General features: G+C 43.9%; 1 long non-coding RNA gene across 1 annotated transcript in view; it reads left to right on the top strand.

Annotated features, from left to right (window-relative positions):
* Positions 1–13,854: 13,854 nt before the first annotated feature.
* Positions 13,855–26,582, top strand: part of LOC115096574 — a 37,036-nt gene continuing 24,308 nt past the window's right edge. The window contains exon 1 of the long non-coding RNA XR_003858108.1: positions 13,855–13,912. This is a non-coding gene — a long non-coding RNA (uncharacterized LOC115096574). The remainder of the gene's footprint in view (positions 13,913–26,582) is intronic.

Genomic DNA, 26,582 nt, shown 5'->3' with positions numbered 1-26,582 from the left:
TAGTAGTGTACACTGATCACAAGAACTTGGAGTACCTCAGACATGCACAACAACTCAATCACCGTCAAGCAAGATGGTCACTGTTCTTTAACAGATTCGATTTCCTTTTGAAATACCATCCGGGAGAGAAGAACACCCGGGCTGATGCCCTGTCATGATCCTTCTCCCCTCAGGATGTGCCCGACGAACCCCGTCACATCATTGACCCCGGGAAGGTGGTTCTTGCAGTCACTCATGTTGTACCCGCTGGAAAGACGGTTGTGGCTAGAAATCAAAGGAAGAAACTGTTGAAGTGGGCGCACGATTCCCACCTGGCCAGCCATCCTGGACAGAGTCGTACTTTGGACATGTTACAGTGGTATTACTGGTGGCCAACCATGAAAAAGGATGTACAAGCTTATGTGGGTTCCTGCGCTGTCTGCACCAAGCAAAAGTCGCCAGCCAGACATCCTTGGGGGTCTGCTTCAACCCTTGCCAGCCCCAGCTGAATCCTGGAGACATATAGCAACCGATTTTGTGGTAAACTTACCACTCTCCAACGGGAACAATACCATTTGGTTCAGCGTTGACTGCTTCTCCAAGATGGCACATTTTGTAGTCTTCCTACTTATCAGCAGACCTCATACAAGGCATACATATCTGATGCTAGTTAGCAATAGTATACCAGCGGTATAATCATTGGTCTTGTAATGTCCAATATTTTAAGCGGGAACAATTGGCCAGATACGGGCGGCCGCCCGCAGACCAGATCTCAGAGCAACCGCAACCCACCGTAATTAATATCTCATCTCAGCAGCTTTCACCTGCACAGCTGTCTCTGCTTGAGAAGGGTCTCTCTTTCGTGCCATCTTACCAGTATGACGCTTTTCTTACCAGATGTGATTTGTTTCAATTTTTTCGCAAATTACAGTTGAGATTATTTTTTGCTTCCCAACCTCCTACTACTGAAAACTCTATTGTGGCTCCTAAATCTGTCTGGCTTCCCCCGGGCCCTATCGACCCTCACATCAAAATGTTTATTGATTTGGTGTTGTCTGCCCTAACACGCATTGAACAGCGCAAAGAACAGGTTTCCTTTAATCTAACCCGTGATCAACACAAGGCGCTTATAGAATTGAAAAAATCTTCCTCTCTTGTCATCAAACAGGCTGACAAGGGTGGTGCTACCATTGTTATGGATAGAGATTTTTATACTACTATGGTTTCTGAACACGTTTCTGATACTAGCAATTATAAAATGTTACCTCAAGACCCGGGTCCGTCTCTGCTAAAACAGATTGAGGACTGCGTCGAAGATGGTTTTGTCACAGGTTTCATTTCAAAAAAAGAATCTGCTTTTCTTGTTAACAAAGGATATAGATCTCCGATCATCTACATGCTTCCTAAGATACATAAGCACCCCACCATCCCTCCAGGTAGACCCATTGTTAACACAATAGGGTCCCTGTTAGAACCCTTATCCATCTTTGTTGATAAATTTTTGCAGCCCCTTATTCCTCAGATGGCTTCTTTTATAAAAGACACCAAATCAATGCTATCTCGCTTGGATACAATATGTGTCACAACTACTTGCATACTTGTGACTCTTGATATAAAAGCTCTCTACACCAGCATTCTGCAGGATGCAGCCCTTGTGATTCTTGAACAATTTTTAGACACTCGTCCCAGACCTCACCGGGTACCCACTACATTTTTGGTTACATTGGCTAAATTCGCTTTATGTGACAATTAGTTTTTGGAAAGTGACCACTTCTATAATCAGATACATGGAACAGCGATGGGGGCCACTATGGCCCCCAGTTTAGCCAATCTGTACATGGCAAATTTTGAGGAACAGCTATTATACCCTGCTCCGATTTTTTCATATGTTTCTAATTGGACTCGCTATATCGATGATATATTCTTTCTTTGGCATAGCGATGTAGCACATCTCAAAAATTTTTTACAGTGGATAAACACTCTGGATTCTAATCTCCTTTTTCCTATGCAATATCATGATTCTCTCATCTCATTTTTGGACATTTCCATTACATTAGTAAATGATCACTTTGTCACAACTCTTTATAAAAAACCTACGGATAGAAATACACTTCTTCAGTTTTCGAGTTTCCACGCTTACAGTTTAAAGAAGAGTCTTCCGATTGGCCAATTTTTGCGCCTTCGCCGCCTTTGTTCTGATAAGGCTGAGTTTTGTTTCCAAGCCCAAGGTTTGGCATCCAGACTGCTACATCATGGTTACCCTCCATCTGTCATCAAAAAAGCACTAAAAAGAGCTTCTAATGCTCAGCGCGAATGGCTACTATTGGAACCTACTGAAGGTCGGCTGGACCCTCCGCTGGTGTGCACAATTCAATATTCCTCTAGGTCACAAGAGATTGTCAAGATCATACGAGATCATTGGTACATTGTCCAGACTCATCAAATTTTTCAAGATTTTCCCCTCATTGCTTTTAGCAGAGGCAAAAACCTACGGGACTTGTTGACTCAAACCCGGACGCACGCGGATGTACCTACCTGTTCTGATGAACCCCTTGGCCACTGGGCTTGTGGCAAATGCTCGATGTGTGCACAATCGCTGGATGGTCCTTCTTGGATCGACAATGCTGGTATCGCTCATGATGCTCATTTTCATTCTACCTGCCTTACTTCTCATGTGATATATATCATTGTTTGCCCATGCACTAAAATTTATGTTGGCAGAACAAAACGTAACATCAAAACACGACTGATTGAGCACCATAGTTGCCTCAATACAGGTAAAACCAATGCACCCATTGTTCAGCATTGCCTTGACAATCAACACCATTCACTGATCTTAAGTGGCGGGTCATCGATCGGATTTTCCCCACGATGAGAGGGGGAGACCTTCAGAGACTTCTTAACTTACGGGAACAGCGTTGGATATTCCAATTGCGATGCATAGACCCTGATGGCCTTAATGCAGCCATCGAATGGTATTCTCTGCTATGAATCACCTAGCAACTATGCACGTCATTTCCTGGGTGGACTGATGACTCTGATTGGTTGTAGCCACTTGGAAAATGGCGTGATAGCGTCCCCTTCGGCAGAGGAAAAAACACTACTACTTGAAGATGCTGCTATTTTCACCTTCACGTTGGTACCACTGCTACGTAATGTGTATATATATATGATTTGTGCTGAAAGATCGTTTTACTCATGATATGTTTGAATTGCAGATATTATTGGCCCTTGAAGAAGGCTTTTTAGCCAAAACGCGGTCCGTGTCGGGCTTGACGCTGTGCATGTCCTCACGTCCATGTCTCTGCTACCTCCTCGAGAACACAAAGCTAAGTGCTGAAATTTGCAATGTGCTACTAACTAGCTAAATGCCAAACAGCTCAATGCTTAAATTTTGCAATGCTACATAGCCTATGATGTGCCAATGGGTTACTTTATTGTTCACTTGTGCATTAGAAAAAGCTTAAAAAATATTGGACATTACAAGACCAATGATTATACCGCTGGTATACTATTGCTAACTAGCATCAGATATGTATGCCTTGTATGAGGTCTGCTGATAAGTAAGATCACGTTGTGTATTTACACTATTATAGAGCTTCAATTTTGGGATTCTAGCCGTTTTATTTATTGCTTGCTGGACTGCTACTCCCTTCCTTTAAACTGGGTGCTATAGGTCTGCTGTGGTCACATTTTGTAGTCTTACCAGGATTTCCTTCTGCCATGGAGTTAGCAAGACTCTTCATCAAACATATCTTCTGCCTTCATGGAATGCCTAAGCATATTCTGTCCGACAGAGGAGTACAATTCACTGCTAAATTCTGGAGAGCCTTATGTCAAAAGTTTGACATCTCCTTGGACTTGACCTCTGCTTACCACCCTCAGTCTAATGGACAGACTGAAAGAATGAACAGAACGCTTAAACAGTTTCTACGGTCCTATGTTAATTCAAGACAGATTGACTGGGCGGAACTGCTGCCTTGGGCAGAATTTGCTATCAACTCGCATCCTGCTACATCTAGGGGTCTTCTTCCTTCCAACTCGTCTATGGATGACAATCGCTTCCTCCTCTGCCAGTTCCCTTATCAGTGGCTTCTTCTGCTGCACAGGCTACTGCAGCAGAGTAATCTCAGCTTTGGAAGCAAACGAAGGATCTGCTCCTTAAAGCAGGACAGAAAGCAAAAAAGATCTATGATGCTCACCATCGAGAGGCACCTCAGTTTCAGCCTGGAGACAAAGTCTGGCTGAGTATCAAGTTCCTCCATCTTAAACTACCTTCAGCGCATTTTGCACCTCATTATGTAGGACCCTTTGCAATCCTTTGGTGCTTGGGAAATCTGACGTACAGTTTGAAACTACCTCCATCAATGAGAATACACAACGCCTTCCATGTCTCTCTGTTAAAACCCTTGATGCTCTCAGAGTTCTCTAAGAAGACCCCAGAACCCACAAAATTGGACACGGAGGACAACATTGAGTATGCTGTAGATGACATCTTGGATGTCCGTAAGAGAGGCAAGATGTGGGAATACCTCATCTCCTGGTAGGGTTTTGGACCAGTAGAAAACTCATGGGAGCCTCTGGCCAACATCATGGATAAAGACATGGTACGTCAATTTCATCTCACACACCCTCGAAAACCCAGACCACCAGGAAGAGGTCCTGGAGGGGGCCCTTTGAAAGGGGGTACTGTTGCGTCCGTCGGTTGCAGTCGGCTGCGACCGCTCTGCCTCACCTTTCTTCTACCCTTTTCCTCCTCCCTTGGAAGGATGGTTGCCTCCGCTGCTGCTTGCCGAAACCCTCGGCATCTCCGAGACAGCATGGGCATCCCCGTCCGCCATGCTTCTTCCTGAGGCCTCCTAGGGCATGCGTGCGCATGCTACCTATGTTTTTGAATATGTCATGGCGGGAACCTCAGGGGCGGCCCCACCACATGACGTCAGTACCTCCGGGTATTTAAACCTCCGCTCCAATTCAACGAGTTAGCAAGGACTTCGGTTTTTCTACTCTGACCGCTTCTAAGCTGCTTGCTTTGATTCCTCTCTACTCTCCGGGGTATCTCGCACCTACGGAAGCTCTGGGTACCCGCTCCTTGGGGGCCTCTCGCTTCTACCTGCCCTTCAGGGTTCAACTGCCTAACCTTAAGGACACCCGCTCCTCGGGGATCCTGTCTGCTTTCTTTCAGGAACTTTTGGCGCTCCTAGGTACTCGCTCCTCAAGGGCCTATTCTGCTTAGGGTATCCTGCACCTCGGACCACGGGTCCTTCTCTTCATTCTACTACCGAAGGAAGTTTATCAGCATGCCACTCTGTGAGTATCACTATGCTCCAGCTCTTCCTATTCCACCCCTCAGGTTCACGGCTTATCCCGCGCTGCGGAACACTACCGGACCTTTACTACATCTGGATGAGGCCATCTACTACAGAGACTGTCTGAGCTTACTGTGATATAGCTGGACTACAGTACTGTCCATTCCTTGGGCAAGACTCAACCTTATCAATAGCAGTATAATAAAGCTTTCTTTCCTCAGTGTCTGCTTACTAAGAGTCTAGCCAATCATTGTGGATCCCCACGGGGCCCCTCCCTGTGGGAGGAGTCATTGCCACTTTGACCAAGAGTCCACAAATATGCCACAAACCCAAAATAATTCATACACTGCTCACTCTCTGACTCTTTGAGCTCCCTCTAGAGCATGCCCACAGCATTCTGTGGGGCATTATCACAAGGGCTCCAAATGTAGGGTGTTACCTCTCTGGACATATCATGCGATACAGGTGCTATGTGCAGCATATATAAGTATATCACAAGACAAATCTATTTCTGATCTTAGGAATACCTGGGTGAATGCAATAGTGTCAGAAATATTTGATATCTGAAAGTAAAAAACGGTTACTTGGCAAAACAGGTAGTTTCCATCCTAAAGCAGAAGGATTAGTAACTCAGCTTTGGAAAATACTATTCAAACAGGTGGACACACCAGCCTTGTTCTTCTTATAAAAGCACTGGTTAGAATGTTAACCAGCCACATCAGAGAATCTCCTGATGCTACCCATTGAGTAACTGCCTATGTCTAGGGACCCTTGTTTTAAGTTTGGGAAATTATCAGTGTTTATTATAACCAACCAAATGGTAGAAAATCAGTAGAAAAAAATGATATCTTTCCCACAATTTTCTCCTGTTCTTGTTGGTTATGATAAACACTGATAAATTCTTCAGGAAAATAAAATAAAAGAACTGAAAACAAAGCTCCCTATCTATGTCCCATGCCATACCCAGACCATGGCCATAGAAATAAAGTCACAGCTGGTGCAGAACGGCTAGGAACGGAAATGCAAAAGGTGAATCGGCCCACAAATCTCTCTCTCTCTCTCTCTTTCTAGATATAGATGTACACACACAATTATAATTTAGTTCACCAGTTGAGTGAAATGTCATTTCAGAGTGACAGAAAGTCCAAAGTAGGTCTAATGCAGTTCTTGGATATCAGTACAGCATATATTCTTGTTGTAAATCAGCAGCTTCTCAGTATTATTAGTACCCCGTACATGCTTTTTAGCACTTCACTTGCCAGTTTACTGTTTGCATGTGGATTTAATGCCAACACAGTCTTATGCTAAATGTGTCCCAAATATGTAAATTAACAGTGACAAATCTGTGTACTTTTCAACACTGAATGATGAATACCTCTGCAGTGTATGTTCCAGTTCAGTCTGAGATTATTGCTGGTTGAATTTTTTTTTTTTTTTTTTTTGCTTAAGAAAAATCCTTTTCACATAGCCTCAATATTTAAGTAGAGAGACCCTCATTTATTTGTGCCTTTCTGTGATTCTGGGATGTACAGAAGGCTCTGGGTGGGGGAGACCCCCTTAATAAGGTATTTGGTCTTCTGGGGGGAACAAATGTTTAAATGGTTGTTGCCTGTTGAAATAATGTTTGGCCAATGTATGGTATTTTTGATGAGGGCATATATATATTTATTTTTATTTTATTTATTTGGATATTTTTTACATACCGTTGTTTGGTACTGGCCTTCACAACGGTTTACAGGTATAACAACAGTACATATAACATTTTACATGTATAGCGATATATATATATAATGTGATTGGAGAAAATGTGTGTATATTTCCTTAAAGGTTTAGGATTTTCCTATTGGTTGGTGAAAAGGAAGTGGGCAGTATAAAGGGGGAAAGTTTTGGTGGGGTTTAGCCCCTTCCTCCCTTCCCTTGTCTGAATAGAATGGGGATTAGGGATCGCTAGCTATGTAATCGACTGGAGTACTCAACCTGTGGGCTGGGAGGCCCAGGGACCTTGCAAGGGAAGTGGGAACCTGCACGGGCTCTTCCCCTTAAGGGGAAAGGCCCAAGGCCAAGAAGTGGTGGAGCAGAGTCTGCCTCCTTTATGAGGTTTGGCCCGGAGTGGAGGAGCATGAGACGGTAGCAAGAAGTGGGGGGGTATTTTCTCCTCCCAGGAGAACTACACCTTGGAGCAAGGAGGAGAAGTGCAGGAGTAGGGTGAGTCATAAAGTGGGATTTGCCCAGGGCGTCTTTTGATGCGCCAAGGCCTGGAGGAGCAGCACAGAGAGAAAGGAGAAGTTTCCTCCTCCCCCCGAGGAGCTTCCTGGAGTGGTGAAACTGAGGGGCCAGGTGCTTGTGTGTGGAGTGGAGCAGAGTAGGAGCACGAGTAAAGGTATGTCCCAAGAAGTCCTTGATGCTCAATGTCTGGGGAAACTTGCACTAAGAGGACTGAGAGGTCAAGAGTAGGAATAAAGTCCAAGACCACTGGAGGTGTGAGTAATGCTATAGGAAGTGGGATTATGTGACTGGTACCCACTGATGTGGGTAAGGTTGAGCAACTCAACCTCCCTTACAGCTGAGGGAGAGAAAAGAAGACAGTGTATGAGGATAATACATTAACCGTTGGGGGCAATGGCAATTCACTGCCCATGAATTTCTGACTTGTTCAGTATCTTTGTACAACACCTTCTGGTCCATGTACATAGTTTTGCCTGGCTGGAGATTCCAGATAATAAAGTAAGTTGCTGTTATTCTGTAGTTCGATACAACGTGTCAGTCTCCATTACTATGACAGCCTAGTCCAGTGGATGGAGTCAGAGATCATGGAGGGGAGTGAGGGGGTTTCCGCCCTATCCTAACAGCAGAAATGAAATGGCGTAGTGGTAAATCAGTCTGTCCCCCAAAGGTCCATTTCAACATCCGCATGACCATGTTAAGAACCCACAATATAAATGCAGGGGGGGGGGGGTGACCACCCCTAATACTGGCAATCCCATTCCATCATTTTATGCACCCGCTCGGGGGTTACACTTACATATTACTGTAGTTTTTAAAAGGCTAGCACCAACAGGAAAAGCAGCACTGGTGAAGATCTTTTTTAAATGACTTTTACATGGGAATTTTTTTACCAGTGTTTAAAAAGAAGGGGAGAATATTAACTTTTTTTTTTTTTTTTTTTTTTAGCTGTGCTGTCTGATAGAAAAGAAGATCTGTTCTGACTGTATTTTCTATTTTTTACCATGCACAAAGAGCTTTGAAACAGGGCCAGAAATGTTCCTATAGGATGTCATGGGAGTTGCATGGCTGTAGCAGCTCTCTGGCCTTGACTTGATTGCTCCTGAGGCAAAAATAACTATATATTGGTCTGAGTGCTTAAGTAAAATAAAAGCCATATATTTATTTGGGTGAAAGGTTGCCTGTAAACAGTATGTCTGTTGGAGGAGTGGAGGGCACTAATGGTGTGTCTAAGGTATCTTTTCATATTGGGCTTCTTAGATATCTTTTTTGAGGCTTTGGCAAATATATTCTTTTTTTTATGAGAATTATCTGCTGTTATGGCAGTTGCTACAGCTTATATCCACTATTTGCCCCCCAAAGTCATAAAATGGTTGGAAGAACTGAAACCTTCTAAGATTCAGATATTCAAATCACTGTTCCTAATGTCCCAGTGTATTAAAAAATAACTCCTTTGCACACTTTCTCTCTAGTCACAGAGAGGCTGATATTCAAACAAAAGCTGAGCACTTACATTTGTTAGGTCCCTAACTTTTCAAGATGAAAATTCACATAAAATTGGGCACCTAAAACTTGTTCCTATATTTACGACTGCTAATCATTTGCCTAGATATAGGGGCTAGGGATGTGCAGAGCAAAATTTTATGTTCATATTTTTTATGTCCGAAAGGGGGTCCCACTTGCGGCCAATATGGACATAAAAAAAATCCAATGAGTTGGGTATATGTACATATGTGCAAAAAAAAAATTTAAACCCCCTCACCCTCCTTAATCCCCCCCCCAGACTTACCACAACTCCCTGGTGATGGAGCGAGGAGTGAGGACGTCATTTCTGCAATCCTTGGCGAGAAGCATGTGATGTCGGTGGCACGTCGAGTGACGCGGCGTCACGTGATTCCCGGCTCGTTCGCGCCGGACGGCTCGTTCGGCCCAAAAAGAACTTTTGGCCAGCTTGGGGGGGCCTCCTGACCCCCTCAAGCTGGCCAAAAGTTCTTTTTGGGCCGAACGAGCCGTCCGGCGTGAACTTGCCGGGAATCACGTGGCGCCGCGTCACTCAGACGCGACGTCACGTGATTCCCGGCAAGTTTGCGCCGGACGGCTCGTTCGGCCCAAAAAGAACTTTTGGCCAGCTTGGGGGGGCCTCCTGACCCCCTCAAGCTGGCCAAAAGTTCTTTTTGGGCCGAACGAGCCGTCCGGCGCGAACGAGCCGGGAATCACGTGACGCCGACGTCACGTGATTCCCGGCAAGTTCGCGCCGGACGGCTAATTCGGCCCAAAAAGAACTTTTGGCCAGCTTGGGGGGGGCCTCCTGACCCCCTCAAGCTGGCCAAAAGTTCTTTTTGGGCCGAACGAGCCGTCCGGCGCGAACGAGCCGGGAATCACGTGACGCCGGCGTCACTCGACGTGCCGCCGACGTCACATGCTTCTCGCCAAGGATTGCAGAAATGGCGTCCTCACTCCTCGCTCCATCACCAGGGAGTTGTGGTAAGTCGGGGGGGGGGGATTAAGGAGGGTGAGGGGGTTTATATTTTTATTTTGGCTCAACAATCGCGATTTCCCACATATCGAACATATCTATGTTCGATATGTGGGAAATCCGATCGTTTATGTCGAATCAATTTTTTAAGTAAAAAAAAAATATGAGTTGCGTTTTACTAATGCGGTCAATCCGAATGCACACCCCTAATAGGGGCTTTACAGGGTCATTCATCCAATTGCGTTATGGCAAGTATTAGGGCCCTAACGTCCACCATAATGCATGCAATAAATAATGCATCATGCGAGATGCATATGTAAATATAGTCAAAAGGGAGGAGTTTATGAAAATGAGGGATGTTTAATGCAATAGCATGAGAGAGAAAGAGAGAGAGAGAGAGACTCTCTAGGAAGGGACACCTGTTAGTCAACTTTTTATACCACTGTAAGAGGGGTCATTCTGAACTCAGGGTGAGGTTTTGGTGGTGGCCTAGGTTTTGGGGGCAGTTTTACATGCACAATCAGAGGTACGAATAGCACATTTTTTTGCATGCGTTAAAGGCATTTTTTTCATGCGAAAATGCCTTAATGCACGTGAAAACTGCATATAGCACTTTGATAAATGATCCCCTTAGACAGCTAACTCAACTCTGCCCAAGAACACCCATATGCAATATGGCTATATTTTAGATGGATACGTTATTCAGCTAAACTTTAACCGATAAATGGGGGAAATATTGAAAAGTCTGCATTTAGCTGGATAGTTTGTGATTATTGACCCCTTAGATTTTTTTCAGAAAGACAGATAATATTTACATGCCTGCTACTGTGGCTACTTCCTAGCACTGATTGCTTCCTGTTTCTTGCCCTCTGATCTAATGACGATCATCTGGAGCAGTGGTTCTCAAGCCAGTCCAAGGGACACACCTAGTTAGTTAGGTTTTCAGGATATCCACAATGAATATGCATGATATAAATTGTCATCCACTGCTTCCACTGTATGCAAATCTATCTCATGCATATTCATTGTGGATATCCTGAAAACCTGATTGGGTAGATAAGAACATAAGAACATGCCATTCTGGGTCAGACCAAGGGTCCATCAAGCCCAGCATCCTGTTTCCAACAGTGGCCAATCCAGGCCATAAGAACCTGGCAAGTACCCAAAAACTAAGTCTATTCCATGTTACTGTTGCTAGTAATAGCAGTGGCTGTTTTCTAAGTCAACTTAATTAATAGCAGGTAATGGACTTCTCCTCCAAGAACTTATCCAATCCTTTTTTAAACACAGCTATACTAACTGCACTAACCACATTCTCTGGCAACAAATTCCAGAGTTTAATTGTGCGTGGAGTGAAGAAGAACTTTCTCCGATTAGTTTTAAATGTGCCACATGCTAACTTCATGGAGTGCCCCCTAGTCTTTCTATTATCTGAAAGACTAAATAATCGATTCTCATCTACCCGTTTTAGACCTCTCATAATTTTAAACATCTTTCCCCTATGAGGAAAGATGTGCCCTAAGGACTAGCTAGAGAACCACTGATCTGGAGGATTGATGGAGGATGTTTCATTGCTCAGTTCTGTAGTATGTCCACCTTTTAGAGTGGATACTGTCTATAGTAACATTCACCACTTAACTCAGTTTTCCATTTCTACTCAGTTTATAGTAGATGTGGATATGAAAAATTGCAGGAGGACCTTGCAAGACTGGAAGACTGGGCATCTAAATGGCAGATGAAATTTAATGTGGATAAGTGCATGGTAAGGCACATAGGGAAAAGTAACCCACACTGTGCTTACATGATGTTCGGTTCCTATATTAGGAGTTACACAGGAAAAAGATCTAGGCATCTTATTTATTTATTTTATTTGTACATTTATAGCTCTCTTATACCAAATCGATTGTGCTAAGTGAGTTACAATACATTAAAACATTATACACAAACGTATAAAATTACATAATATAAAAAAACTAAACTAAAGTAAATTGCACTTTCTATCAGCTACAAACTGCATCATCAAAAGGCACCTGAAACAAATTGTCAGGCCGATACAGTACAGTGCGCTCCGACGGCGCGCACTGTTAGCCTGCTATTGGATACGCATTTTCCCTTACCCCTTATTCAGTAAGGGGAGGAAAACGCGCGTCCAACCCGCGGCACCTAATAGCGCCCTCTACATGCAAATGCATATTGATGGCTCTATTAGATATGCACGCGGGATACAGAAAGTAAAATGTGCAGCCAAGCCGCACATTTTACTTTCAGAAATTAGCACCGACCCAAAGGTCAGCGCTAATTTTGTCCGGCACCAGGAAAGTGCACAGAAAAGCAGTAAAAACTGCTTTTCTGTGCATCCTCCGACTTAATATCATAGGGATATTAATATCATAGGGATATTAAGTCGGAGGTCCCGAAGAGTAAAAAAAGTAAAAAAAAAAAAATTTGAATTCGGCCCGCGGCTGTCGGGCCGAAAACCAGACGCTCAATTTTGCCGGTGTCCGCTTTCCGAGCCCGTGGCTGTCAGTGGGCTCGAGAACCGACGCCGGCAAAATTGAGCGTCAACTGTCAAACCCGCTGACAGCTGCCGCTCCTGTCAAAAAGGAGGCGCTAGGGATGCGCTAGTGTCCCTAGCGCCACCTTTTCCCCGTTTCTACCACGCCACCTAATTTGAATACTGCATCGCGCGCACCGGTGAGGGGCCGGTGCGCGCATCGGGAGGGCGGGCGTTCGTCCGCTCTCCTGCGGACTTTACTGAATCGGCCTGTGTCTTAGTGAACAATACATTGAAATCCTCGGCTCAGTGTGCAGTGGTGATTGAAAGAGCAAACAGGAATTATCTGGAAAGGAATGGTGAATAAAACAGAGAATGGCATAATACTTCTGAATTGCTGTATGGCAAGACTACACCTTGAGTACTGTGTGCAATTCTGGTTGCCGCATCTCAAAAAAGATATAGTGGCACTAGAAAATGTTACAGAGAAGGGCGAACAAAATGATAAAGGAGATGGAACGGCTCCCCTATGAGGAAAGGCTCTAGAGGTTAGGGGCTGTTCAGCTTGTTGAAGAGACCACTGAGGAAGGCTATGATAGAGGTCTATAAAATCATGAGAAGACTAGAATGGGTAAACATGGATTGGTAATTTACTCTTTCAGATAATATAAGGAATAGGAGGTACCCCCATGAAGTTAGCAAATAGCACATTTAAAACAAATAGGAGAAAATTATTTTTCACACAGTGCACAACTAGGCTCTGGAATTTATTGCCAGAGGATGTGGTTAAGGCAGGAAGCATAGCTGGATTTTTAAAAAGTTTTGGACAAATTCCTGGAGGAGAAATATATAGACTGTTATTAACCAAGAAGACTTAGGAAATAGCAGCTAATTACCAGCATTAGTAGCTTGAGATTTATTTACTCTTTGGGTACTTGCCATGTACTTGCTACCTGGATTGGCCACTGTTGGAAACAGGATGCTGGGCTTGATGGACCTTTGATCTGACCCAGTATGGCAATTTCTTATGTTCTTATGTTTAAATACTCTGAATTCAAATTCAGTTGTATGAAGAAGATTTGCATATTTACCCAGATTTTGAATTTGTGAATGATTGCATTTTTTAAAATCAAGATTTATTCAGAATGGAATGTGGCCGGCGCTGACACCTATTAGCCAAATGAAGGCAAGTCAAATATTTGCAGATCTAGGTTGGAAAAGGATTGCCCAACCCAGAACTAAAATGTCCTAATTCACTGAGGTGTTAAATGGAGGTAGCAGATTGTGTAATAGTTCAATGGTATTTCTTTTATGTTCACTGCCTGACCTATAAGTGGTGTAAATTAAAAAAAAAATATTCAAATGACTTGTTATTTTTGAGAAGCCTGCTGAACAGCACATACACAATTCCTGCTTGTCCCACATAATAAGGTCAGTGTTATCATCTGATTTTGCCATTACATTAATTTTTACATAATATGTGCAGATTATTCTGTAGGAGCAGCCAAGTTTGAACAGTGTGGTCAGTGTGAATGAAATATTTAATGCTGTGAAAAATCTCCCCTCCTCCCCCCTCCACCTCTTTTTTTTAACCTGCTGTATTGGCTGGATTTTTATCAGCCTTCTCTCCCCTATCCCCAGACACAAAATGGCTTGATGAATTGGCTCAGGGGCACGGCGTTGTTCCTCACCTTTGTGTCACTGGTTCTGTTATACATTACTGGCTATGATCCCTTACACTGAAAACATGATTTTGTTGTTCAGCGCTGCAAGTGCAAGGGTTATGGATGAACGTTTTTCTGATCTAGCACTGAATAAGGTAATGTGACTTCCACATCAGGCCACTTAGATACATAGAAGTAAAGGGCTGCAAGCGATTCCCTTATATTGGACATAATATTTTTCACTAGCTGTCGAGAGTTTCGTATTCCCTTCGTCAAGCCTGTGCGAACTGATGCCAGGTTTATCATGACAGTAACAAGACCATAACCAATAAAGGCGTGCCCAGGCTGCTCAAGAGAGCTAGTGTGTACGGATACCATTTGTCACAGCATGACCTAAAAGTAACTTTACCAAATGTGTTTGGGTGCTGTGAAAAGCTCTTTGGAAGCCTGTGTGAATGAGGAGGAGCACTCGAAAAACAACTGAGTTCTGCTAAGTGCTTACAGGATTGTTTTAATGTTCCTGAAAACTATGAATCCTGCACGTCTCTGTTCAACATTCCTGCACAGCATGTTCCCTCCCTCATCCTATCTTTTATCCGGAAAGGCTCTTAGTTAAAAAAAAAAAAAGTGTTAAACACAAAAGGCTTGAAGGGGGTTGATGGGTCCCTTCTCAGTACTGTTGCTACCCTGCTACGTTTTCCTACACAAATATTGTGCATGCTATACATTCCTCATAAGTTAATCCCATTAAGCTTTGACTGGGGCCAAATATAGCACTATATATGCATGCACCTGTCCTGCGTTAATGACCTGCTATTATCATTTTCCTCCCCTCATTTTGATTGATGGATATTATATACATAATGACCCTCCATGTTTTTTTTTTGTTAGGCTTTGCTAAAGCAACCTTCAAATTAATTTAATATCCTCTTTTGGTTGGGAGCTATGAAACCGGGGCTCGAGGCTGATGATGCGTAAACCATTTGTGGCATGTATTTAATCTCCGGACAATGGATAGAGATGTTAGTGCATGCTACACTAAGTTCTATTTACGCTGGCTATTAAGTGCAGTCAAGCTGAAGGCAATAGGAGCACATTACAGGGCCTAATGGGAGAGGAAGCTAAACAACAGTACATTAAAGGCTGAAAATGAATTAAGAGGGAAGCATGGTAGAGAAAGCAGACAAGTGAAGAGTTTTGTAGACAAATAACTCTTACTGACAGCACAAATATTCCTGTACTTAGAGTTCCCAAATCCAATTTTGGTATTGGTTACTGGCTCTTGAGGGAGTGTTTTCAACTTTGCAGTAACTCCATTTTCATGCAAGGATGCACTGCACACAGATGGCCGTTTGCTGGGATAGCAGTATTGTCCAAACAACCCAACTGTACCTTGTGTATTCTGCTCTAGAACTTTAAAAGACATTCTAAGGTTCCAAACATTGTTTCTGAACACACGTTTCTTTAGCTCTGTATTATGATGTTTGAACAGACTTCAGTATGGTGAGAAACCTAAGTTCCTGAAAACTACTGCAGTTTGTACTTGAATAAAAAGCGAGATGGAGAAGTCACTGATGAATATACTAGCCTGTTATAATTTATCATTTTATTTTAAACAATTACTTAATTTTATAAGTCATTTATTTATGGATTTATTAGCAATCTCTGAATTCAAGGTATAAATTAGAAAACATTTGTGATTCTTTAAACTACCCATGCTTTAATCTAACAATACTCTTGCCACCCTACAATTTTGTCATTTTTCAAACTGTGAAGCATGAAAGAAAGACATTTGTGAGGTCCCAACAGGCAATTCTTACCTTCTGACAGTCTCTGTGGGGCTTTTAGTATTTTCTAGTCAGTTGTCCCAACTCCTTGGCCCATACTTCCTGCTGGTGACCATTGTTTCCTGTTTGGACATTATCATTTCCAGGCTTTCAGTCAGCAGGTTGCCAGAGTTTGGTTCTCATTCTTCAGCCCTTTCGTTGGAGTCCTGCTTCCAGAGTTCATCTCAGTGCATTGACTCCATTGTATTTCTCACTTCTCCAGATCTACTGATTCATCTCACCTGATCTTCCTGTGTCCAGTGTTCTCTTGTACTTCTCACTGTATTCCTGTTAAATCTTGGTTTAGGGCTTACTACCTAAGTCTGCCAACTGTCAGCATCTGAGGACTTAACTTGAGGGGAAGGTGGCCATTGCAGGCAGAAGACACCCTGCCGCTCTTTCAGTTGGAACCCATGTACCTCACCTTGCAAGGTACCAGCCACTCTGGTATAGGGGGCACACCCCTGGCAGCCTACACTGTCACAACATTTTTTTCTATACCTATTTTATAAAAGTACATGTGTTTTAGGATGTGGTTTGGAAGTACACACACATTTATATATTTTATAAACAGAGTATGTATATATGTCATCAAAATGTGTGTATACTTTTACACTTGCTACGCAAGTTGGGGAAATTACATCTGACTTCTTTTTTGTCTGCAGTTTTTAGGTGGGGTTCTACAGCAAGTAGTGGAGGGTATGGGTGAAGTATGGGTCTCCAAAAAGTATTGCATGGAAGTATGCACATATATTAGCCAACTTTATTGGGTGATGGGTGTCAGTGAGTACTGCAGTGGGTCAGGGTTGGCATGTTGACTTTTGTACCATGATCATGCTGATTGGGTTAAATGAAGGTTGGATAGTGCAAGATTGTCTGAAGCATGATTTAGGTGCTTGGTCTTTGGGATGTGCTTTTGTTGAGTATTTGTGATTCATCATTATCTACTCATGGGTGAAAGGGTGCCTTTACAGCATTTGTTCAGTTTGTATATGGTCATGTACATCGCATTGATCTGGAGTTTCAGGGGTAAATTTTCAAAGGCGTTATGTGCTTAAGTAACTTGTACTTTCATACATGCTATTTTATAAACATCAAAAATACGCATGCAATTATGGTTTTGCGGGCACATTTATATGGTCTAAGGGTGTTTTGGGGTGGGCTAAGAGATACACATGTAAGTTGCTATTTTATTAGAGCCTTATGTAAGTACATTTGGCAACGTATTTATGCAAGTTTATACCTGATAATTATCTCACACAATTGAGATCAGACTTATCTGTTGTTGCTATTGGTTGGGTGGGAAGTTTGGGTGAAGAACCAGGAGTGTCTTGTTTGCTTAGAGAAAAATTGGGTGAACTGGTGGAAGTATCTGCAAATTGGTGATTTTAATTACATGTGCATGTAAATCAGGGTTTTACATGAGCAAGTTATATTTTTTTCATGTGTAAAATAAATGCTTATATGTTTATAAATAGGTAGGAAAAGTACGTGCTTTCAATGTATTACAGGCATTTGCATGTAACCAAACAGAAGCATATACATTGGAGGTAGACATATGCTTATTTTATAAATTACAGGTTATAAAATACAGTAGTAGAGCTCTGTGGGGCCATATACACTCATATATGGTGCCACACAGAGTTGTTTGATGGTTATCCTCCCTTAGTTTTGTTTTTTTACTCTCTCTTTCTGTGGGTTGCATCACAGTTGGACAATTTGAATTGTTTCTCTTTGTTTGAGAGTTGCATCACAGTGGGAACAATTAAATAGATTCTTTGAATAAGGGTTGTATCACAGTTTGAACATTTTAATGGGTTTTCTGAATGAAGTTGTGTACTGAGAGGTCTGAAGGAGGTACTTTGCTGAGAAGCATGTTTCAGGAGCTGAGAGACAGTGTTATGGGAATTCTGGTAAAGAGAAAAAAACACCCAACTCCTGGTGAAATTAGCTTGTAGGAAGAATATGAAACCCAGCAGTAGAATATACTTACCCCAGTAAAACAGAATTGAAGCTTTGCAATGTGAGTAAAATGGAGGATCTATTTTCTAGTAACACTGGACTGGAGTCAAAAGGATTCACTGGGTTGTACTCTGTGAGAGGGAGGCACCCACTCATTAGAAAACAAGCAATATCAATTCCTTAGGAAAGCTGGGGAGAAGTGATATGCTTTAAATGTGTGGATTTTTCTCTGAGTAGTTTATATGAAGTCGGAGTAAGATATTTACAAATTTTTCTAACTGAAGTCAGAACCATGATCCCAAAGCTCCAAGGGAAGCCAAGAAAATAATATGCCCTAGAAGGAGAGGGATTTGTGAGATCTGTAACCTCATAAAGGCTGGAAGAAGAAGAACACTTTGAAATGTTTAAGCTATGTTATGAGACAATGGGCTGGAATGCAGAATGAATCAAAACCTGAACTTTACTTATTGGAGCTGTGAGAAATTTAAACCCAAAAGCTCTGCACAGCTTTCTGTAAAACTGTGCTCAATTGTTCCTGGCCAGTGTAGCAACTTGTGTGAATAATATTCTATGTAAAAAAAAAAAGTCAGACCTATTTTGGAACCACACTGTCTGCAATTATTCTAGGGAGTTGCTTATCCTCATTCAGAGCTCCCAGAGAGATTTGGTCACCCTTGCCTTTGAGAACTTTCACCCATGGTCCACTACCATCTGATTGAATACCCATTAAAATTCCCTTAGACCTTCAAGGTATCTTACCCTTAAGTCCAATATGCTATCCTATGACTAGTTAGTAAGCACCTCAGGAGGGGGAGAGAGGAGCGCAGGAGAAGGGTTATAAGCCAACTGGGGTACCACAACCAGAAGCAAAGATCACATTTGTGGAGAAAATAACTTAAAATACATTTTCATTCTAAGGGTGTACAGAGTCAAAATTTAGTACGGTATAACCTTGGAAAGCATTTCAACTTGTAGCCAACAATGGCTGTAGGTTGAAATTCTTCTCTTCCATATTATTGATTGTCTTGCAATTAAAATATTGAGATTTCTTCTGAAATGCCTAGTTTGTTTGTTTTTTTTAATATAATGTTCTCATTTTCTGTCTCTGATATGTTTGATAAATGTAAAGATCAAGAAAGGGCTAGAAGAAGGGACACATTTTCAAATATTTGTTGGCAATCTGAGAATTCTCCAGCTGTTGAAGCCAGCTAACCTCCCATCTCAGCATACATGACTGATCTCCATGAGGCATTGACCATGATAGGAGGAGGTGGGGAGGTTGAACAGGAAATGGGAGATAGACCTGAGTGTCTACAACCACCTCCCCTCCCCAAGAATGTTGCCTGCTCAGTTATCACTCTTCATTAGGGCAAGCCACCTGAGCATAACCCTGCCTGTTGTTTCCCACACATTATCAGATCAACACAGCCTTAATTGTTAAAGAAAGGGAGTATCATACACAATTATTGCACCATACTTTAACTACTCTGAAGCTTAAAGTCAATTTGAAGCAGTTCATTTTTCACGGATGCTATTGCTTTACTAGAGCTAGGGTGCCTCAGAGTCTAAACAGGTGGCACACAGGCCCTCAGCTAAAAGTGGTTTGTTAATAGCTTTTAACAAGATCATTTAGAATAATTGAAAATCTGTGAAATGTTAATTTCATGCATAAGTTTCATTAGCTTTCCCCCTTAAAGATCAGTTAAAAGCATTTATTGAGTTATCTCTATAGGGATGAATAGGAGGTCACCAATTTTAGTGACCTCGTTGCTTGCTAAATTCTCTATTTGAGAGAGGCTATAAATACAGAACTTTAATCTCGGTTGAGAAAGGACATCAGAGGAAGAACTCTCCCACAAACTGTCTTTTCAGGTTTCTTAATCCTGCAAGGTCAAGCTGAAGCACATGCGAGGGCCTAAGTAGAGTTGATAGTGGGACCTTTTGCTAAAAGACGTACTATGGGTTTCTTATATTTGATGCTTGTAATTCTTTTTTTTTCTCACTATAGACAAAGAAAAGCTACAAGAATCAGGATTCTTTAGGGGCAAGAGTTTTTAATTTTTAATATTTGCAATCTATTGGTTTGCCTAAATCTACACCTTAGCAAGCTGATTTCAAAAGATATAGCTAGGTCCCTAACTTTAAGAGTGTCTGCATCTGTAAAATTGAATTTCTGCCCTGAATTTCTAAAGTCAGGCACTTTAAAACGGGCATGGCCAGGGGTAGGTCAGACCGAGGGAAAGAAGTTCAGTTTTCAGCACTAACTGGCTAACTTGGGTGACCAAAAAAGGTGCTACCAGAACAGCCCTAAATTTGGCTATCCAGATCTTCCCCTTTCTCTCTCTGGAGAAGATAAAAAAAAATTGCAGCAAATCCTACCCCTTCCTATCTAATGTACAAGTCTGGGGAAGAGGCAGGCGGCAGCTGCCCTTCCCACCATAATCCCCCCTCCCTTGCAGGAAACTGTAAAAAAAAAATAAAAAAAAATTGATTGCCTCCCCCTGCCACTGACAATTAAAACAATTTCTGCCCCAGCCTCCTCCAATGCCTCTTTCCATCAAGATGGCCAAAATTCTCCTCTGGTTTCCCGACCTATCTAACCCAAGACGCAAGGAGGAGGCAGTCTTCAGTCCTCGCAGCTTCCTATCTATTGTTGCTCTGAGAATGACGTTCATTGAAAGAGCAATGACGGACATGAAGCTGTGAGGAGTGAAGACAGAATCTTCCTCGCTGCTAGGGCTTGGGTTATTTGGTGGCTATTTCGGGGAGTGAGGAGTAGATATTGGGGGCTGGAGGTGGCCTTTGACCATCTTGGTAACAGGGGGCATTAGGAGGGTTCTCGATGCAGAAAAGTGTTTAATTTATCAATGGTGGGGGAGAGGGGAATTGCAGGAGGGGTGCTTATCATTATGCCCCCCTCTCCCTGTCTCCCCAGACTTGCACTTTGGAAAGAAGGGAGTGGGGCTGGACCACGTTTTTAATCTGTTCCAGTGGGGGTGGGGTGGGGAGGAAGATTGCCAGATGGGCTTGGTCGGCCAGCACGCCACTGATATCCAGCACTAGGTTCCTAAGTTTAGAAGCATTGGTTATAGGCACCTAAGCTTCTTCCATGTAAGTACCTATAATCAGCTGCATATAGACATCTAAATTCCAGCGCTGAGCCCTCTTGAATATCAGGTTCTAGATCAGGGGTTCCTAACCTTTTAGAGAACGCAGACTGCTTTTTAGCCTCAAATTTTCATGGACCCTCCACACATCTTTCTTTAATTTTTTCCTGCCCCATTACAAAAGAAATAAAGATATGCGCTCCAGAATAATTTATAAATTTATAAAACTTAATATATTTAGCGATGCTTACTGAACTAAACTGAATACATAGGGGGGGGCACCCAGAGCATTTTAAAAATCGCCCCCATAACTGAAGGCGGAGGCCAGCAGTGGCCTCCACCTCCCATTCCAGCTGCAATGGCGTAAAGGATGCGAGTTCAAAAAGGTTCCAGGTTGGCTGCTCAGTGCGACCTGGCAGAAAACCTGCACGGCACCTGCAGACCTGCAATCTAAATTTCAAAGGGACACTGCCCACGAGTTTCCTTTTGAAAATTCAAGCATACGGGGGAAAGCCAACTCTTTTGTAGCTGTGTACTTCGCACCTGAATTGAAGCATGCACGAGGATTTGAAAATTAAATCCCTGCATGTATTTTTCTTCCTCCAAGCTAGCCCTGCTCCGTTTTCCTCGCAGGTAAAAATCTGCATGCTGTTCACTGTCTCAGTGCCCAGCAGAAACACATTTCAAAGGGCCTTCTTACACAGATAAACAGATAAAAAGATTTGAAAATTACCATCCCTGAAAACTGACCTCCTTTTAGCCTGCATTTCTTTTATACTTTATTATTTTCTTTTATGATTCTTACAAACACAGAGAGAAAATGGTAGTCATTAAATAATTTAGATTTTAGAAGCAGCAAAGCAAGTTAGCCTGCTTTTCAAAGAGAAGGTTTATGAGATCTCCATATCTGTCTGTGCGTCCCCCTAAATAACTTTTGGGTTTTATCCACACCTGGCTATTAGGGATGTGAATCGTTTTTTGACGATTTAAAATATCGTCCAATATATTTTAAATCGTCAAAAATCGTTAGAAGCGCGATACAATAGGCATTCCCGCGATTTATCGTCAAAAATCGTAAATCGGGGGAAGGGGGAGGGGAAGGGGGAGGGCGGAAAAACCGGCACACTAAAACAACCCTAAAACCCACCCCGACCCTTTAAAATAAATCCCCCACCCTCCCGAACCCCCCCCAAAATGCCTTAAATTACCTGGGGTCCAGAGCGGGGGTCCCAGTGTGATCTTTTACTCTTGGGCCTGCGGTGCGTTGTAGAAATGGCGCCGGCACCATTTCTACAACGCACCGCACCGCACCGCCGGTGCCATTTTGCGCAAAATGGCGCCGGCCGTACGGCAACACGATTCGACTGCAGGAGGTTGTTCCGGACACCCGCTGGACTTTTGGCAAGTCTTGTGGGGGTCAGGAGGCCCCCCCAAGCTGGCCAAAAGTCCCTGGGGGTCCAGCGGGGGTCCGGGAATGACCTCCTGCAGTCGAATCGTGTTGCCGTATGGCCGGCGGCATTTTGCGCAAAATGGTGCCGGCCGTACGGCAAAACGATTCGAGTGCAGGAGGTCGCTCCCGGACCCCCGCTGGACTTTTGGCAAGTCTTGTGGGGGTCAGGAGGCCCCCCCAAGCTGGCCAAAAGTCCCTGGGGGTCCAGCAGAGGTCCGGGAGCGATCTCCTACGCTCCTGACATCGGGGGACAAAAAACAAAATGGCGCCAGCGCTACCTTTGACCTGTCATATGACAGGGCAAAGGTAGCGCCGGCGCCATTTCTACAACGCACCGCAGGCCCGAGAGTAAAAGATCACACCGGGACCCCCGCTCTGGACCCCAGGTAATTTAAGGCATTTTGGGGGGGTTCGGGAGGCTGGGGGATTTATTTTAAAGGGTCGGGGTGGGTTTTAGGGATGTTTTAGTGTGCCGGTTTTCCCGCCCTCCCCCGATTTACGATTTACACGATATTTACAAAAACAAAACCGTGACGATCCGATTCCCTCCCCCCCCAGCCGAAATTGATCGTTAAGACGATCGATCACACGATTCATATCTCTACTGGCTATGTCTCATCTTCCCTGGTGATCAGGTCATCTTTCCCATCTTCCCCCAGGATTGTGGTAGTTCTCTATCCCTTCCTCTCTCTCTCTGCCTCTGTCCGGCATGATGCCTGGGGGTCCTCTCCTTCTCTTCCCTGATATGCTGTCATCTACTTTCACTCCCCTTACCCAGGTCAATCATCGATTCCTGTCTCCCTCATTATCTGCCTTTTCTTCCTGTTTTGTCTCTCATTCCTTCCCCATCTCCTCCTTTTTTCCTCTGAGTCATTCTACTCCCTTTCTTAGTGCAGCTTGCCTCTTCTCTCTCTCTCTCAGGCCAGTGGCAGAGAACATGACAATAGCAGGAAATGCTTCTCACCATTGTGATCACCCTGCTTGTCTCCTGCCTTCCTCAGTGTGCAGCAGTGGCTGCTGAAGTTTTTGACAGCCGCAATCGGCCCCTCTCTTCCCCCACATCCCCATGGTGCAGCAGTGTAGTTTATGGCTCTTGAAGGGTGCAATCAATCCCTTTCTTCCCCGCCTCCACTGGGCATATGGCAGAGCAGTCTGAGGCTCCTAATGGGTGCAAATGGCCCCTCTCGGTCACTTCTTCTCCTGGTCTGCAGCAATAGACCCAACTCTCAATCTTCGGGCCTGTGGCAGCAGCATTCACTAATCACAGGTAGCAGCAGCCCAAACCTTTTCTCCCCAGCTGAACTTTGTGCACCCCTTCTGGTGGACCCTAGGTTGAGAACCCCTGCTCTGATCCTAGATCTTGGCGCCATAGGCATAGGCAATATCTTTGCATTGCCAAACAAGTAAAGCAGACCTTGCTCTACTTTGTTCAAGGCACTTGAATACTGTTTTAGTATATTAGGCAGATAAGGACAATAAGATCCTTCTATTTTTCCTATACTGCAGAGGTGCAGAGCCTCGTTATTCTCAGGTTTTATCTTTGCTCCTCCACTGCTAAGGAACAGCGTGTACTTGTCTCATACTTTCTTTGTTTAAGTCCAGTGCTGGTTTTGTCTCCAGCACCTGCTAATCTATACATCCACCACTTTTCTGTGATGAAATATCCTCTTAAACTGCTCCTGATTTTAATCCCTCTACACACACCCATGCAGCAGCCACATGCAAGACAGAGCTTAGAGTATCCGCATGGTATTGCCGAAATTAGATGCACTATGAAGAGAAAATAGGAAAGTTTAGCTTGGCGTAAAAATTTACTATAGGTTAAGGGGATAATTTTCAAATGTATTTCCACATGCAAAATACCGTTTTATGCACAGGAATGGGCTTTTATAAAACTGCCCGCCCGATGTGTGGATAAACGTCAGTGTTCTGGAAAAAGAGGATTTTCCTTGTGGGGGAGTCAGAGGGAAGATCGCCTTGCAGGGAGAAGGTCCCCCAGAGCTGCTGCTTGAAGGAAAGCATCAACACAGGAGTTTTCTGAAGTTTCTAGCACCTACTGGGAAGGAATCTGCATCCTGTTTGCAGGTGGCATTCCGGGACGTTCCCAGGGAGGGGCCCTCCTGAAGAATGTCTAATGCTAGGCCCTGCAGATTTACCAGTGTCTGGGTCTGTGATTTTCTTCTGGAGCTTTGCTTTCTGTATTGACGTGCACTATTCTAAAGTGGACCCTTTGTGACATTTCATCTTCCGTCAAGTATTCAGCAAAAGGATTTATCTTTCAAAGACAGCTGACTCCTGCAGCGTGCAGAAGGCCTCCACAGAAAGCCTAAGGACCCTGAAAGACTAAGATCTCAGGAGCATGGATCAGAGTGTGGCCTAGCACTCCCCAGTGAGCCCTTGAGCCCTGTTAGCCGGCGGGACAGAGCTACACTTAGAAGTCAGAAGATGTCGGTACACCTCGGGGATCATTCTTGATTCATTTTACTACCGTGCAACTTTTCCCCACAGTTGGGACTTTGCTTCCTGCCCACTCCCTTTCTAGATTGCCATCTGTTTCATGACACCATGCCCCCATGTGCCTTCCTGTTTAGACTAGTCTACAAAATAGTCAAAATTAGCATTATAAATATTTAGCACCATTTCAGGTGCAGGATATATCTGCGCCTAATTAGATAGATACCCTGGCGTTTCAGCTGACAACTTATTCTCACAGCCTTTGGCAAAAAAAAAAAAAAAAAAAATGAAATGGTTTACTTATTTTAACACTTGTGAATGCATTCCTTAAAGAGTCAGTCAGGAGAAGTGATGCGTTCTGTAATGGCACACAGTGTACCCTAAGGGTCGGGGCAGAAGGTCCAAGCGAGTGCTTTAATTTCCCCCCCGGATGCACGTAATGGCGTTACTAATATGCCCCAGGGCAAGAGTAGCTTGCAGTTGTGGAACTGGACTGTTAAACTTATTGCAGGTAGAAGATCCCTACAATGAGATCAGAAGGCCAGGTGCCCCAATCAGAGTAATTTGGGAATCAATGATGAGTAGGAAATAATCAAATATAAAAAAAGAGGACTATATTTTCTTAGAAAAGCAAACCTAAAAATAAAACATGTTTTCCTAAATCACATTTCACTAAAGTAAGAGTTAATTTACAGTAGCACGCACCTCCCCTTCCTCCTCCCCCAAACCACAGCCCCCCTTGATTTCCTTCCACTTTTAAACCCGCCCCCCTAGATGGCACATCTGGTGCTCACGCATTCTCCTGCTGACTGAGGCTTGGAGGGGGACGTGGTCTCCAACAGGAAAGTCCGGGGCGCGCACATCAATTGGACCGAATTTTAAAAGCCGCCAGGCTGCGCGCGCATCTCGCTTGATTTCAGAAAGGGGCGTGAGGTGGGTATGGTCTGGGTGGGTCGTGGGCATTTCGGGGCCGGGCCGAGAGGTGTGTAGGGAAATACTTACTCGCCCCAGCGTGCCCCCAGGTCCTCTGCCGCGCAGCTTTACTTCTGCTATGGAGGAGGCGTAAATGTAAAAAACAGACAAACAAAAAAAAAGACCCCAGCCATTTTGGAGGGGTTTAAAGGTTCTGGGGTAACTGGGGGGAGTGCAGGCTATTAAATCAGGGAGGGGGGTTGGAGGACCTGGATCAACACTGGGCAGTCTGATGGACGAGCTGGTGAAACTGGTCATGGCGTGAATGCACGCCAATTTTAAAATACCCTGACTTAACGCGGTAGAAACCTGATTTGCGTGCCTGCGTGCGCACCCTTAAAACCGTGCGCACATGTGCACGCGGCCAGTCTATTTTATAGCGTGCGTGCATATGTGCACGCACGTCAGAAAATGGCCGCGTATCTGGGCATGCGCCGGCATACGTGCGCCAAAGTGCACCTGCGCGCCGGTTTGAAAGTTACCATCCCTGTGTCGAGATCTTCTGGCTACAGGAGTTGCCGCGGTGTTGGCGGATTTTCTTCCCCCTCTCCACATAGCTGGAGGTCATCGCCTGCCTCCCTGACGATGCCAGAGCCCTGCTGGTGCCATTCCAGAGGAGGAGCAGATATAAGTCAGCTGCATTGCCCTGCTATCGGCTGGGGCCAT

Source organism: Rhinatrema bivittatum, chromosome 8 (assembly GCF_901001135.1).
Source record: "Rhinatrema bivittatum chromosome 8, aRhiBiv1.1, whole genome shotgun sequence".
In the NCBI taxonomy this organism is placed as follows: domain Eukaryota; kingdom Metazoa; phylum Chordata; class Amphibia; order Gymnophiona; family Rhinatrematidae; genus Rhinatrema; species Rhinatrema bivittatum.
Note: the sequence above shows the minus strand (reverse complement) of the source record. Positions and strands in the feature narration are given on the sequence as shown.